At 44.3% G+C, this 13168-nt stretch overlaps 4 non-coding genes across 4 annotated transcripts; 3 read left to right on the top strand and 1 right to left on the bottom strand.

The window, feature by feature from the left end:
• Positions 1-3638: 3638 nt before the first annotated feature.
• On the bottom strand, positions 3639-3711 carry trnak-uuu (transfer RNA lysine (anticodon UUU)). The gene has a single exon. It is a non-coding gene; the product is annotated as a tRNA-Lys (tRNA).
• A 1164-nt stretch (positions 3712-4875) lies between these two features.
• On the top strand, positions 4876-4948 carry trnar-ucg (transfer RNA arginine (anticodon UCG)). Its single transcript has one exon. It is a non-coding gene; the product is annotated as a tRNA-Arg (tRNA).
• A 4283-nt stretch (positions 4949-9231) lies between these two features.
• LOC116683537 (U5 spliceosomal RNA) lies at positions 9232-9345 on the top strand. Its single transcript, XR_004330568.1, has one exon. It is a non-coding gene; the product is annotated as a U5 spliceosomal RNA (small nuclear RNA).
• Positions 9346-10645: 1300 nt separating this feature from the next.
• On the top strand, positions 10646-10717 carry trnap-cgg (transfer RNA proline (anticodon CGG)). The gene has a single exon. It is a non-coding gene; the product is annotated as a tRNA-Pro (tRNA).
• The last annotated feature ends 2451 nt before the right edge of the window (positions 10718-13168 follow it).

Here is a 13168-nt window from a genome sequence, read left to right as displayed (position 1 = left end):
CGACAGCGGATGTATCCTTTTGTCATCATTGATGGGTCATAAACACCTCCATCTCAATAACAATTCTTTTCATTTTTTCAAGCAGTAACTAAACCCCTAACCAACATTTTTAACTGAAAACCAATGTATGTGAGTGTCAAGTAATGTTATTGTTGGATTCAGGTCCAAATTTTGACATTTTAGCGCAATGCAAAGGTTCATAACAGATTTTTTTTCTACATACCTGGAGCGATGCAAAGCAGGGGTGGCCGACTAGTCAAGGAACAGCAAGAGACTTGGTATTTAAGAATACAAACTGACTATGTGACAGATGTGTAATCTGTCATGGCCTTCCTTCTGAAGCTCTAGCCAGGCGCCATTCCTCTCCTAAAACAATATGAGTTATTCCAGTAAGTGAAAAGAAAACTCACATTTACAAAGATAAATTTGAAAGATGTGACTCCCTGATGTTCTAGTGGCTAGGATTCGGCGCTCTCACCGCCGCGGCACGGGTTCGATTCCCGGTCAGGGAATGGTCAGTTAGTGCGCATGCGCCAACGTGCATGCAGCCTGTTGTAGTTGCTCCGTCTTCAGTCTTCTTACTTTAATTGTCTTTTTTGTTTCTTTTCAACCGTCTTTTTTTTGTTTCTTACGTGTGTGACTTCCAGACACTAAGTCACAACTTTACTACACTCTCCCAAATTATGCGAGTTGGGAGAATTTTGGAAAGCCATGGCACCGTCGCGAAGCAACTTAATGCCCGCTTTGTTTACACTCGGGACCAGCTGATTGCGCTGAAGCCGAACAAGGCGCCGTCTTGGGCGCCCCGGCCCACAGACATCCCCACGGAAATCTGGAGGAGGACACATCGAGGATGCAGAGGTGGAATGAAACGGCGAGGGAAGAGAGAGGGGTCCAGGCAACGAAGGCTTAGGAGAAGGAGTTTTAAGCCGTGTCTCCCCTCTCTCATCATGGGCAATGTGAGGTCACTGGCTAGTAAGATGGACGAGCTAACAGCGTTAGTCCGGAGTCAGCGGGAGTACAGGGAGTGTAGTCTAATGTGCTTCACGGAGACTTGGCTACACTCGGACATTCCCGACCACAACGTCTCCATCAACGGCTTTCAGACTGTTCGGGCCGACAGGGACTGCACCGAGAGCGGTAAGCGTAAAGGCGGGGGGCTTGCCGTTCTAGTTAACAACAGATGGTGTAATCCCGGTCACATTACGGTTAAACAGCGTATCTGTAGCCCGGACATTGAACTGCTCGCTGTGGGACTCCGGCCATATTATCTGCCACGTGAAATCTCACATGCCATCGCCGTTGCTGTTTACATTCCGCCCTCTGCCAACTCGACGTCGGCGTGTAACGTCACCCACACCGCCATTGCCCAACTCCAGACTCAACACCGAGTGCCCTCATTGTGATCTCGGGTGACTTCAACCATGTCACCATGACCTCCACACTAACTAACTTCACCCAGTACGTGAGCTGCCATACCAGAGAGGAGAGGACCCTGGACCTGCTGTATGCTAATGTCAGGGACGCATACAGCTCTTCCCCCCTCCCCCCACTGGGCAGATCCGACCACAACCTGGTTCACATCAAACCCTGCTATGTGCCTCTGGTGAAAAGGCAACCTCTGACCTCAAGGACAGTGAGGGATGGTCGGAGGAGGCCTATGAGACACTTTCAGGATGTTTTGAGGTGACAGACTGGGATGCACTCTGTGAGCCACATGGAGAGGACATAGATGGGCTGACTGAGTGTATCTCAGATTACATAAACTTCTGTGTGGACTGCACTGTCCCAGCAAGGACTGTTCAGTGTTACCCAAACAACAAACCGTGGGTAACAAAGGACATCAAGAACATCCTGAATGCTAAGAGGAGGGCTTTCAGAGCTGGGAATAGGGAGGAGGTGAGGGCCATTCAGGGGGACCTGAAGGTGAAGATCAGGGAGGCTAAGGAGAAGTACACTAAGCTTTCTGAACAATGTTCTTCATTTTCTGAACGCATTCACTCAGTAGTGTTTTATTATTGGTTGTGCATCTGTGATTGCCCTAGAGGTCTCTCAGTCCAGCACCTCTCCCGCTCATCTTTGTTAGTTTTACTCTGTCCAGCATAAATCACTGACACCATACCTCACACTCATCCATGCATATACATTCACCACTGACTAAACTGACTAACACCATCATTGAATTATCATTTCTTTTGTTGTGGTCATATTCTCGCATTTCCTTCAACCTTTGCACACGGTCTTTTGTCCTGGCCTTTTCATGGGGTCATGACAAAGCATCTAGGGTCAATTTTAGCCTTTGTGTGAGTACATAGCTTTCCAGATACATTGTTTTTGTGAAGATTGACGTCCAAATTGTTAGTTTTTCTGAAATTTTGCGAACCATTACAATACGTGTCATAGCCTCGTTGGCGCAGTAGGCAGCGCGTCAGTCTCATAATCTGAAGGTCGTGAGTTCAACCCTCACACAGGGCAGGTGTTTTAAAAAACACTACTGCTGCTGAAAATACAGTGACAGGTGGTTGAACACTGGCACAAGCACATGAATGGAATCTGTCATTCTTTGGTTATTTCTGAGATTGATACAATGAAAGGAATTATTTAAGAGTGGTAGCAAACCAATGAAAAGGGTTATAGACCATAAATGGTATGTCCTTAGACATACTATCCAAGCAGGGAGATGAGTACAGAGATTTGGGTGCTAGCAAGATGGACGTAGGTTGCCCATTGTTCATTTAGACTTACCAGCAACATTGTTATGATACAAACCTGCTTGAAAAACAGTCACAATTCTTTTTAAAGACTTGTGCATGGAACACATGATATGATAGTGTCTGAATTGGTCCATGTCCATACAGGTATGTCAAATGGACAACTCATCTAGCAGAGTTTGCAACTCTACACCTGAACAGGGACATAAACCCTGGACCCTCAGATTAAAAGTCTGATGCTCTACCGACTGAGCTACCCAGGCTTCTAAAACAGAGAACTGTGGGAAAAACAATCTCCTGAACTACAAATTAAAGTGCAAGTAAATGAAGACCAAAAAGCTGTTGCAATGATCACGGTCTTCTGGACAGAAGGAGGGTAGACCATAATTTGCACATTGCCTGAGAACACCAAATGTTATTGCACAAACTGGTTGAAAATTGGCTAAATTGACCAAAACGGTTAAAAAGCTCAAAGTCCCAACTCATCATGGCCACTTGCAGATTGTGAACATCCTGCAAACTTGAGCTGTGGTTTTCTTTTTCGCTCAAAACGTTGACAGCCTAATGCAATTTTATGGCTATAGACAAATAAACTTTACTGCTAGTGGGTACAATAAAACAACTCTCCCTCTGGTTCCGCTTCTATACTCTTAGTGTCCTCATTCGGAAGCACTATACGTAGTTTGATCAAAAGCCCTTGTGACAGGAAAAACCCACCAGATGACTTGCCATCCAAGCAGGGAGATCAGCACAGAGATTTGGGTGCTAGCAAGATGGATGTAGGTTGCCTATTGTACATTTAGACTTACCACCAACATTGTTATGATGCAAACCTGCTTGAAAAACAGCCACAATTCTTTTTAAAGACTTATGGATGGAACACAAACGATATGTCAGTATCTGAAGTGTTCAAGAACATCAACTCTACACCTGAACAGGGACTTGAACCCTGGACCCTCAGATTAAAAGTCTGATGCTCTACCGACTGAGCTATCCAGGCTTCTAAAACTACTGTCTGTGGAAAAAATAATCTCCTGAACTACAGATTGAAGTTTAAGTAAATGAAGACCATTAAGCTGTTGCCATGATCACGGTCTTCTGGACAGCAGGAGGGTAGACCATAATTTGCACAATTCCTGAGAACACCAAATGTTATTGCACAAACTGGTTGAAAATTGGCTAAATTGACCAAAACGGTTAAAAAGCTCAAAGTCCCAACTCATCATGGCCACTAGCAGACTGAGAACATCCTGCAAACCTGCATGACAGATAACAATAGCGAGCACTTCATACATATCACACAATCAAGCTGTTGCCTTACCAGGGACTTGAGCTGTGGTATTCTTTTTCGCTGAAAACGTTGATAACCTATTGCAATTTGTGGACAAATAAACTTTATTGCTGGTGAGTACAATAAAACAACTCTCCCTCTTGATCCGCTTCCTCTTGACGGGAAAAATCCACCAGATGACTTGCCATCCAAGTAGGGAGATCAGCACAGAGATTTGGGTGCTAACAAGATGGATGTAGGTTGCCCATTGTTCATTTAGAGATAGCACCCGCATTGTTATGATGCAAACCTGCATAAAAAACAGCCACATTTCTTTTTAAAGACTTGTGCATGTTACTTACATGATACAACAGTGTCTGAAAGTGTTAAGAATTGCCAAAGTGTACAACTCATCCAGCTCATCCAGAACTCTGCCAATTTTGCTCAATTTGGCCTTAATTGTTTCTGGACATCTGTTCTTTTTAAACAGTTAAAAAGCAGGCCGGTTAGCTCAGATTGTTTGAGTGTGGTGCTAAAAATGCTAAGCACCGGCAGACACTTTAGGGGTACTAAAATCGCCAAACCCTACGCCCAAAATAATCTGTATCCACCTTTTGTTTGCACAAATCGGCCATTAACGCAAAAAACAAGTCTCAATCTCTATAGCTCTGCTTTCCATGTCTTTTGTAGCAAGGCCACAACAGTTGTAAGGTTGTCTGATCAGTAAGTGCAATATGAGTCACAGGTAACTGATGTGCCTAGCATTCAATCTATTTCCTTCAACAAAAGCTAACTGGCCACCTAATTAGTCTGCCTTTTTTAAAAATGTTACCTCGCTCCTGAATTTCAGATAAACCATGGCAGTTCAGATTTGGAAATATTACCTTTTCTTGCAACCATGTGGCCTAATGGACAAGGCGTCTGACTTCGGATCAGAAGATTGAGGGTTCAAGTCCCTTCGTGGTTAGAAACTCCTGTCTACCTCCAGAAACAGAATGGTAGCATTTTGGTTTGGACTCTATAGCTATGCTTTCCGTGTCTTTTTTGCAAGGCCGAAAACATATGCAGTCCCTACAAACCATTCACAACCAGGTAACCCATCCAGAACTGGCCCAATTTTGCTTGATTTCGCCTGGTTTGTTTCCGGAAATCTTTCTTTTTCAAACACTTAAAAAGCAGGCTGGTTAGCTCAGATGGTTTGAGTGTGGTGCTAATAATGCTAAGCACCTGCAGACACTTTAGGGGTAATAAAATCACCAAACCCTACACCCAAGATCATCTGATTCCACCTTTTGTATGCACAAACAGGCCATTTACGCAAGTGAAGAAGTTCTTGTATCTCAAAGGCATATGAGGTTGCATACAGATGGAGAGAAGGAGGAGGAGAGAGGTACCTAGTGCATCATGGGAAGTCACCCGGCAGTCTAGGCCTATAGCAGCACAACTAAGGGATGGTTCAGGACTCACCCAAGCCAGCCCTACCTATAGGATTTATCAAAGAGGAAAGTCTTAAGCCTACTCTTACATGTGGAGATGGTGTCTGCCTCCTGAACCCAACTGGAACCTGGTTCCACAGGAGAGGAACGCTCTGGCTCCCATTCTACTTTTGGAAAACCTGTTCTTGACTTGCCTTTTCCCACATCCTCTGAATGCTTAGCTAACTAAATGACTTAAGTTGGCCAATAATTGTTGCTTTTTCATCTGCGTTGTGATTGTTGTGTGCCTTCAATATCATATCATATCAATAGTATGTGGATATTATGAAAGAACTGTCAAGCAAACACTTGCAACACTTTTAAAGGTTCCATGGTGTAATGGTTAGCAATCTGGGCTCTGAATCCAGCAATCTGAGTGCAAATCTCGGTGGAATGTGTTTTAAGTCACAGTATAGGTGAAAAAAATCAACCTTTCAACTTTCCACATTTAGTTTAAAGTGAGCTTACAGGTTTAATGTCCTTGGCCATTTAGACTGTAAACAGTACGTTGGTGGGGGCATGTTGAGGAGTCACCTGGTTGTTAATGTAACTTGAAGGAGTTCCAAATTTGACAGTATTGACTGGAAGTGATAGGCTTTGAGTTACATGGGGGGATACACACTTTGCATTCAGTCTCACAATCACCATAAAAATTAGGTATCACTGAAATTTGAACTTGTGTTGCTGCAGTCAGAGTATACAGTGCTCATCCTGAATGGACCAGTCTAGTTCATCAGAACTGCTTGTTGAATGGTCTATTAGCTTTGGAACCCCCCCTTCCCCACAGCTTTCAATTGTCTTTTTCACCTGTGCTGTGGCTTAAAAAGAGGTTTAACTAAGAATTGAAGTTAGATCACTGGATTCCCAGCCATCGCAGTAGCTTTCTTTGAGTCATGTTACTTTTTAACTTTGAATTATACAATACCAGTGCAAGCATTTTGCCATGGTTTGATTTGACCACCAGGTTTTGAAGCAATATACAACATTAACATTACATATTCCACCCAGGTTTCTTCTCTTATTCAGTGATCTCACAAAAAAGTCAAAAACATCTGAAAATCTTCAGGGGCTGTAGCTCAGTGATAGAGCCCATTTTGAGTCTCAATGCCCAGATGTGTTACAAGATTTTCAGTGAACGCTGCGTTGTCAAGCGATGGTGGTATGGTGGAGAGCATAGCTACCTTCCAAGCAGTTGACCTGGGTTTTATTCCCAGCCATCGCAGTAGTTTTTATTGTGTGGTTACTTGCTTTATTTGTCAAGATTAGCCCAAAAGGTTACTCGCCCAACCAGATTTGATGAAATATTAGATATTTGTTATGGCACAAATAAGGGAGCATATCAATGTTACAAGCTGCCTCCACGAGGATCCACAGACACAGGCAGTGCACTACGATTTGTGCTTTGCTCGTGTCTGGTAACTACTACTAACCAATTTATCAACAGAGCAGAAAGCAGCAGAAAAGCAACAGGTGTGTTACTTTTCAACTAGGATTTATACCTTTAGCAGTGCAAGCATTTTGCCCAGGTTTGATTTCCAGCCACCACAGTTGCATTTACAGGTTTTGAAGCCATATACAACCTTAACATTACATGTTTTACCCAGGTTTCTTCTTCTATTTCGTAATATTTCAATTTCTTTGCGGTGAGTCATCCCAAAAGGATTAATAAAGATAGGTCTAAGTTTATTTCGGAAAAAAAGTTTAAAAAAAGTAAAAATCTTCAGTGGATGTAGCTCAGTGGTAGAGCTCATGCTTTACATGTATGAGGACCTGTCATCTCCAGCAGGTATTATGGTAGAGTCTTTAAAAGAGCTGCAGAAGATGTTACCTCCTGTGGTAATCTGACTGGTAGGGTTATAGAACGTAGTGGTAGACTAAGACCTCCTGTCACACAAACTAAGCGGTATGCTCTCTCTTTTACACCTCAGACTATCAGACAGCACAACAAACACTTTAAATGTACATGTTTTACAGTTTCTATTTTATTGTATTTATGTACTTGTACTGTTGTGTAGCATATTTATTGTATTATGCAATGAGCATTGCAGAGATTTCACTTCAGACACAGATGCATTGTTAAACATCAACAAACAGGAAATAGACTTACTTTGAAACAAAGCACAGTAATTAGCAGAGGATGGTTTCGATCCATCGACCTCTGGGTTATGGGCCCAGCACGCTTCCGCTACGCCACTCTGCTCTGTTTATGAGACCTTCAGGTTCAGGAATCTGTGGCAACAAAGGTTCCAACAGCTTACGGGTTGTAAAGTTAAACATTTGGTAGACCTTGCAACTATCTTTTATGTGAGCTTCCTGATTACTCACACAGTGATTATTAGGGGTGATCCGAGTATCCGGCTGAAACGAGTATCCGGTACGGATAAAGCACTTTTGCCGAGTACAAGTATTATCCGAGTAATATGAGTCAATATCCGTGCTCGGATTGAATACAACTCCTCAACTGGCCGCGCTGCGTTCTGTGATAGTCACAGCGCCCCCCCCCCCCCCCCCCCCCCCCCCCGGCTACAAACCCGCTCGGATCAATCACACACACACAGAACATGGAGAAATGCGCTCTCTCTCTCTCTCTTTCTCTCTCTCTCTCGCTCTCTCGCTCTCTCTCTCTCTCGCTCGCTCGCTCGCTCGCTCGCGCTCCTTCAGTCAATTCGGTCTGCGGATCTGTTCCGTTAACGTTTAGGGTTTCTTCAGCTTTAGGTTTGTTTTTAACTTCGGTTTTTAGTACTTACAGACTTAGTAACCAGTAGATTTCTGGTGAACGTGGGGTTTGTAGTCCTTACATAGTAACCAGTAGATTTCTGGTGAACGTGGGGTTTGTAGTCCTTACATAGTAACCAGTAGATTTCTGGTGAACGTGGGGTTTGTAGTCCTTACATAGTAACCAGTAGATTTCTGGTGAACGTGGGTTTCAGACATGCTGCTTGTTTTAAATGCGACTCCAGTTGCGTCTCTGCCATCGGAGATTTTTTTTTTTTTACTGTCAGCTGCCCCCCCTCCCGCCCCCTCTCTCTCTGTGTCTCTCTCTTACTCACACACACACACACACACACACACACACACACATACACACACACACACACCTTGTGTGGAAATAAAATAAATAAAAAAAATAAAAAAGAACCAAAAACAAAAAAAATCAAACTGAACATACAAAAATAACAAGTTAAAAAAAGAAAGTTATATTGAGTATGAAAACTCTTTTTCATTACATTTTACTTCATAATTGCAACCGCATGTGTTGTATTAATTGTTGCAAAATGTTCTGTATATAGTTTGTTTGTTACCATGAGAACACCTTTGATCTGAAGCTTGATTTTGATTTAGTTTTCAAATCAGCAATAAATATAACAATTTTTGATCAACTCATATCAATTGCATGCTTAAATAACATACTGGTTAAAGACCCGCACATTTCAAGAGAACCTGACCCACTTCCGGGTTAAATCTGACCACTTCCGGTTTAGGCCCCGCCCAGTCCGAGTACAGATCCGGATACAGATAATTCATGTGGTAAACAGATACAGATACAGATACAGATAATGCTGTACTCGCTCATCCCTAGTGATTATTCACATTTGACACTTGAGATTGGTTGGTGTTTTAAAAGAAGGGCATTGTGAGTACAGATATAAACATCAGTAAGGAGTCTACCAAGTTGCCTCTTATCATTTTAGTTTGGACACCCAGTGAGGCTTACCGCGATGGTTTGGACTGGGACCACTAGGGTTTTCTGCTGCTCTCGAACAGACGGCTGTACTCACTCTGGTTTCTCTTCATAACGCACAAGTCTTTCCCCTTTTACTAAAGACTTCCTTGGAGGGGAACGCCGATGAGTTGAAACTATTTTTTGGTGGGCTTTGCTTTTTGGCCGAGCCTTTTGTACTTGTGAAAAACAAATATGCTGTCCTTAACTAGACTCAGATTCTTAACAGCAGCTAAATAATAGAAGCAAGATCCTTGCCAATTTTCATGGGCCGTGGACAGCGACTGAGACGACCGGACTCCCCCTGACTGAAAAATGGCTAGAATCTCTTTTATGGGTGGGATACTTGTCAATTGATCTACGAGTTTATGTGAATGTTTTTTTCTCCCTCCAGGGGGACCCTGTATTGACTCCGTTCGATAGCTTAGTTGTTAGAGTGTAGGACTGTAGAGGCATAAAGTTGAAATCCTTCGGTTGCTGGTTCAAATCTGGCTCGAAGGAGCACTCTTTTCCAGAGTTTCCCTGCGGGGATCTATAAAGACTTTCTGATTCTGATGTAGAGATGGACAGACAACCCAAAACCATAATACTTCTTGCCGAGACATAACAAGGAACAAAAAGAAGAAGTGTGGGAGGTAGAGTTAAAGGATTTTTTTTCAGGACACCCACATTTTGTCGCTCAAAATGGCAGGCATTCTATGCATCCAGGGCCAAATGTTTTACCATTTCATCCACTACGGGCCCCTAAGGAAACGTGTGACTGTGAACTCTTGTTACCCATAGCAACGACAAGTAACAACGAGTGGAAGTACTTCTCTCTTTTCGTCTAATCGCCATTATACGGCCCAGTTTAATCTCTGCAAACAGCTACGATGACTGTTTATCTGTGTGGATTTTAAAATCTATCTGTCAACCCCGTCTTGCCCGTATTGGATGGAATGATGTCAATTTGCGCTTTTTATCTGTTATACATAACAGCCTGGATGCAACAAAGAACCCTTTTCTCCTGTTTTGTACACAACCCAAAGTTTTACAAAACAAAAGATAACTTTCACCGAATCCCTCAGTTAAATCACAGTCAGTAACTTTATATGTGTGGACAATAAAGAGGCTCACAAAACACTGTACTTGCAATTGCGTTTCTCGTGCACATTCATGTCCTCTTGAATACAAAGAACTGCTATGTTCTTTATTCCCAATATCATGTCTTAGATGTTAGTTCCAAATGAAAACAATTTTTGTCAGAAGTGGGATTTGAACCCAAAATGAAGACCATTGTTCAGAAAGCTTAATGAAGCTTCATTTGACCATAACTATTAACCACCTGAACCTGGTAAAAGGTATGAGGTACTCCTGCAATTTTGTATCAAATGTTTCCTGTTGTCAAATGAGATCGGAAAGCTGAATCGGGCCGTGGAGCCATGAAAGCATCCCATGACAATCTACTAGACTTATGTGGCTTTTAAGTGGCTCGTTGGTCTAGGGGTATGATTCTCGCTTCGGGTGTGAGAGGTCCCGGGTTCAACTCCCGGACGAGCCCTGATGGCAGGAGCTGTTAAAACCCTAATCTGTAATTTTAAATCCAGTTTATCCAGTTAATTTAACACAGAATAGGAGCAGGCAATGTGTTGGCAATTTTTCATATCCTGCTTCGACTGCACGCAATAGAAAAAACTGGGTAAAAATGTGAGGAACAAACGAGCAGGACAGAACTCTCCTTGTTCGTTGGTCTAGGTTTATGATTCTCCCTTAGGGTGCGATAGGGTCTGGATGAGACTACTTTGCATAGAGGTGGAGTTATGGATTGAATAATCTGGTTTATTTATTGAGTGTGATGGATGAGAAAGTGTCACCTATTTGGCAAATTCATCACAATATTACTATTACTTTTTACTGGCAAAATCAAGTCTGTGTTTTGGTAATAATATTCTGTATCAAATGTTTCCTGTTGGCAAATGATATTGGGAAACTGACTCAAGCTGCATTTCCTTTTTACGAATATGAATGTTAACCTGCAGTTCTGGAATGTTAAGTTGCAGTTCTGGAACAATAGGTTGAAGTTGTAGAATTTCAAGTGTTGCGGTCCTAAACTGTTAATTACAGTTCTAAAATGGTACATTGTAGTTCTAGAATGTTAAGCTGCAGTTCTAGAACAATAGGTTGAAGTTTTAGAATTTGAACATGCATTGTCACCAGACTTTAGTTTGATCTGAGGAACAGGAGTTCAGCACAGGCCATGATTGTAGAATGCACGCACATTTTAGTCTGGTAAATTACAGGGATTTTTACACTGGGATGGAACTGCTATTCTTGCGATTGACAGACCCAATACAGCCACATTATACAGTGCAGAACTCAGGCATTCCTACTCTCTAAAACATCACAGCCCAACGTGGGGCTCAAACCCACGAACCTGAGATTAAGAGTCTCATGCTCTACCGACTGAGATAGCCAGGCACTTCTTAACCCTTTTGTTGTCCTTCGGGTCCTGGGGACCCGTGCAGTTTTACCCATAGTGTTGTCCTTCGAGTCCCCGGGACCCGTGGCGTTGTACTTTGGGTTCCAGGGAGCCGTAGCATTGTCCTTTGGGTCCCGGGGACCCAAAGGACCACGTCAAGGGTCCTTTGGGTCCCGGGGACCCTTGACATTGTCCTTCGGGTCCATAGGACCCGTGGCATTGGCCTTGCGGGTCCCAAGGACCTGTGGCATTGTCCTTCGGGTCCCGGGGACCCTTTACGTTGTCCTTCGGGTCCATAGGACCCTTGCCATTGTCCCTCGGGTCCATAGGACCCTTTACATTGTCCTTCGGGTCCATAGGACCCTTGACGTTGTCCTTTGGGTCCCGGGGACCCTTGACGTTGTCCTTCGGGTCCATAGGACCTGTGGCATTGGCCTTGCGGGTCCCAAGGACCCGTGGCATTGTCCTTCGGGTCCAGGGGACCCATGACGTTGTCCTTCGGGTTCCAGGGACCCTTGGCATTGGCCTTATGGGTCCTTGGGACCCGTGGCATTGTCCTTCGGGTCACGGGCACCCTTGACGTTGTCCTTTGGGTTCCAGGGACCCGTGGCATTGGCCTTATGGGTTCTTGGGACCCGTGGCATTGTCCTTCGGGTCCCTGGGACCCGTGGCATTGTCCTTCGGGTCCCTGGGACCCGTGGCATTGTCCTTCGGGTCCCGAGGACCCTTGACGTTGTCTTTCGGGTTCCAGGGACCCGTGGCATTGACCTTATGGGTCCTTGGGACCCGTGGCACTGTCCTTCGGGTCCCGGGGACCCTTGACGTTGTCCTTTGGGTCCTAGGGACCCGTGGCATTGTTCTTTCGGGTCACATGGACCCGTGGCGTTGTCCTTTTGGGTCACGGGGACACGTGTTGTTGTCCTTCGGGTCCCTAGGACCCGCGACATTGTCCTTCGGGTCCCAGGGACTCGTGGAATTGTCCTTCAGGTCACAGGGACCCTTGGCATTGGTGGTACACTCAATCGGACGTATTAGTTCTGCTACCCTCCCATCGTCCTGCTTTTGAGTCCCCGGGATTCTGGCCAGTGGCTTGTAGTTGTAGTAAAAACAGGAAAGGCAAAGGCGAGTGGAAAGGGAGGTTAAAAAATAAAACTAAAGGCTTGACATCAGTCTACTCATTATTTTTATTACACACACACACACACAATATACACTTTAGACACATTTGTCTTCTTGTTGTCGTCATTTTTTTTCACGTCATCTTGTTTTGGACCTGTGCACTTGTTGCACGTGGCTCGGCACAGCCGGGGGAGCAGCGGCAGCAAGGCCCGTCGTTTGACTCTGGAGTTGAAGCTGCATCGGATTCTCGTGAGCGGCGTTGCCGCTAGCAATGTCTCCGCTGAAGTCAAGGTACAAAAAGGAGAAAACCCACAAGAGGCCTGCGACAAACACGACGACGACAACCACCACCGTGACTGTGATGGCGGTGGGTGTGCGTCACAAGAGGACCAACACATACACGACCACAGCGGC

This window comes from Etheostoma spectabile, unplaced genomic scaffold (assembly GCF_008692095.1).
Source record: "Etheostoma spectabile isolate EspeVRDwgs_2016 unplaced genomic scaffold, UIUC_Espe_1.0 scaffold00019033, whole genome shotgun sequence".
Classification (NCBI taxonomy): domain Eukaryota; kingdom Metazoa; phylum Chordata; class Actinopteri; order Perciformes; family Percidae; genus Etheostoma; species Etheostoma spectabile.
This window is presented reverse-complemented; position numbering and strand designations above follow the sequence as displayed.